Source organism: Alosa alosa, unplaced genomic scaffold (genome assembly GCF_017589495.1).
Source record: "Alosa alosa isolate M-15738 ecotype Scorff River unplaced genomic scaffold, AALO_Geno_1.1 AALO_1.0_unplaced_5, whole genome shotgun sequence".
In the NCBI taxonomy this organism is placed as follows: Eukaryota; Metazoa; Chordata; class Actinopteri; order Clupeiformes; family Clupeidae; genus Alosa; species Alosa alosa.
This window is the reverse complement of record NW_025962652.1, coordinates 22,322-26,222: the sequence shown is the minus strand read 5'-3', so window position 1 is coordinate 26,222 and position 3,901 is coordinate 22,322. Positions and strand designations below refer to the sequence as shown.

Below are 3,901 nucleotides of genomic sequence, written 5' to 3'. Positions count from 1 at the left end.
AATTAGGAAGAGGTACTTCTAGTAAAGATGGTATGGCTATAGCAATTGCTTGTTCTTAGTATATTATAAATAATATAAAATCTAGATGTCTTTTTATAACACATTATCATGATATGTTAAATAAAATAAATATAAAAATACAAAATATAGGTTTTTATTATATGGAAATTAATCAGATAAATAAATTTACATATCAATTATGTAAAGGTATAGATAAAAATTCATATATAGATAAATTATATAAAATGGCTTTATTTCCATTAGATTTTTTAAATAAATAAATAAATTTTTTAAATAAATAAAAATTAAAAATTTAAGTTGTTGATTCAGTAGGTGCAATACAAAATGAAACATTTACTAATAAATATTTTGTATCTTCTACATCATAAATATTATATTCTATTTTACTAGGTAAATCTCCGTTAAGTATTAAATCTATATTGTTTGTATATAAATATCCCTTTCCTATTATAATTAAAAATTTTCCTGATAATAATGTTAATTTATGTTTAATAAGTTTAATTTTTTTCTAATCTTCTTTAATAATTATTTCCTAATCTTCATCATTTTCTAATTTCATTTTTTTCTATGAAATTTCTTTATTATTTTCTTTATCATTTTCATTTATCATTCCATTAAGTTCTATAGATCTTTTTCTTCATAAAAATTTAAGATAATTTCTATTTTCTTTTCCTAACTAATCATTTATTTTATAAAAAAATTCAGCTGAACTTTCTTCTGTTTTTGTTGATAAATTAATTCCTTCATTAGATAAATTTATTGAAATAACTTGACCAAATCCTACTAATTGTTTTATAGTTTCATTAAATAAACTTGAATTCATTGTAACAACTAATTCTTCCGGATCATTGTTATCATCTTCTATTGTTATACCAAACTCTTCTAAATCTATTAATCCTAATTTATATATTTTTATACCACAATCTTCTTCTATTCCTTCTACTATTAAATTTAAAGAATTATCATTGTCAACATTATTCATCATTAATTTTTCATTCTATTTAATATTTTTTAAAGTTAACATAAATGTTTCTAAATTAATACCTAATATTCTACTTTTATCACATCTATAAACAGAAAAAAATTCTTTATAAAATACTGTATTCATAACAACTGTATGTGTTTCATCTATAGTCTAAATTTCTAAAGATTCTTCTGTAAATATTAAATTAATTCTTTTACATAATTCTTTTATCTATTCTAATATTTTTGTAAAGACTCCTATATTAGTTAATTCTACTTCTAACATAATTTTTAAAATATTTTTAATCACAAAAATTATTAAATTAAAAATTAATGAAATTAATAGGAGTAGATCCAATACCTATAGAAAAATATAAATCAATTTATAATAATTTTCCTCCTGATAAATCTTATTTAGAATTAAATATTCCTAATTCAGAATTAATGAATAAAGAATTATCTTCATTAAGAAAAGCAGCATTTATACAAAAAGGTGTAAGATATTATGCACAACATAATATAAAAGTTGGTATGAAACTTATAGATATTTGTAATAATATAGAAAATATTAATAGAAAATTATCTTCTTTTAATATTAATGATCCAGAAGCAGGAGGAATAGCATTTCCTACAGGTTGTTCTATAAATAATGTAGCTGCTCATTATACTCCTAATCCAGGTGATGATACTATATTAAAAGCAGGAGATATGATGAAAATAGATTTCGGAACACATATAGATGGATATATAATAGACTCTGCATTTACTATAGTATTTACAGAAAATGAAAATTATGAGTATGATAAATTATTAGAAGCTGTTAAAGATGCTACTTATACAGGTATAAAATGTGCAGGAGTAGATGCATTATTATGTGAAATAGGAAGAAATATATAGGAAGTAATGGAATCATATGAAGTAGAATTAAATAAAGATGGACAATAGATTATTTTACCTGTAAAAGTTGTTAAAAATCTTAATGGACATTCAATAAATAGATTTGATATTCATTCAGGATTAACTATTCCTTGTTATGATAATAAGAGTAAGCATAGAATGAGAGATAATTAGGCTTATGCTATAGAAACATTTGGATCTACAGGTAATGGATTTGTTATAGAGACTAATGATTGTTCTCATTATATGATAAAATTTGAGCATGGATATAAAATGAATTTTCATAGACCAGGATTTCATTTAAAAAATAAAAAATTCTTACCTTTAATTTATAAGAATTTTAATACATTAGCTTTTTGTAATAAATGAATAAAAGAATTAAATATACAAAATTATTAGTTAGATTTAAAAAGATGTATTTAGAATAATGTAATAGAAGATTATCCACCATTAGCAGATAAAAAAAATTCAATGGTGGCACAATATGAACATACTATATATATTACAGATAAAAAAGTAGAAATATTAAGTAAAGGAGATGATTTTTAATTTTTTATTTTTATCACTTTATAAAATTATAATTTTTAAAGACTTATGGACAGTAATAAAACTAATATAATATCACATCCAGATAAAGGATTTAAAAGTAAACCAGGTAAATATGGTAAGGGAACAAGATGTTGTCGTATATGTAGAACTAGAAGAGGATTAATAAGAAAATATAGTTTATTTATATGTAGAAGATGTTTTAGAGAACATTATATAACATTAGGATTTAAGTAGGTAGATTAATTAAATAATAAATTATTTTTAATTTTAAGAAATTCAGAAAATATTTAACACAAAAATATAAAAGAATAAAAAATGACAATAGAAGATAATAATATAATACAAGAAGAAGTTGAAGTCAGTCCTAATGGAAGATTTAAAAGATATAACAAGACAATTGGGTCTGGATCATAGAAATGTGTATGGTTAGGATTTGATATGGAATAGGGAATAGAGGTTGCATGGAATAAAATATATTTGAATAAATTAACAATAAATTCAAAAAAATAGATAGAAAAGGAAATACATATATTGAAATTTATAAATCATAAGAATATTATAAAATTTTTCGATGTATGAATAGATAATAAGAATTCTGGCGTAGTTAATTTTACAACAGAGCTTGTAAGTTCAGGATCTTTAAGAGATTATATTTTAAAGGTTAAAGATATTAAGTTAAAAGTATTAAAGAAGTGAGCTACATAGATTGTAGAGGGAATATTATATTTACATTCCAGAGATCCATGTATTGTACATAGGGATATTAAATGTGACAATATATTTATTAATTCTACAAATGGAACTATAAGAATAGGAGATTTAGGATTATCTACTACGGCAACACAATAGTTAAATGGATTTTTAGGAACACCTGAATTTATGGCACCTGAAATGTATTATGATTGTTATAATGAATTAGTTGATATTTATGCATTTGGAATGTGTTTATTAGAAATGGCAACAAAATAGTATCCTTATTAGGAATGTCAAAGTACTGCACAAATATATAGAAGAGTTACTAAAGGATAGGAGCCAGATGCATTAAGTAAGGTTAATGAGCCATCATTGAGATAGTTTATTAGATATTGTATCACAGAAGATCCCAGAAAGAGACCAGCAGCATATGATTTATTAAGACATCCTTTTTTATATTATAAGAATTTTAATTGAAGAGATGACATTATAATATAGTTAGACAATAATAAATTATCTGATTCATTTTATATAAGAGATATATATATTAAGATTAAGAATGAGTATGTATTTTAGATTAAGATTAGAGCTATTATATAGTATAAAATAAATTTAATAGATTTTACATTTGATAATAAGAAGGATGATTTATTAGTAATATGTTAGGATTTATGTAAAGAATTAAAAATTGAAGAACATTTTTCTGATATGATAAGAGAGAGATTAATATCAGAGATTGCAAGATAGAAGATTATAGACAATGAATTTAAGCCATCTA

The 3,901-nt window shown here is 22.0% G+C and overlaps 1 pseudogene; it reads left to right on the top strand.

Moving 5' to 3' along the window:
• Positions 1-1,428: 1,428 nt before the first annotated feature.
• On the top strand, positions 1,429-2,430 carry LOC125290445 (annotated as a pseudogene).
• Positions 2,431-3,901: the final 1,471 nt, after the last annotated feature.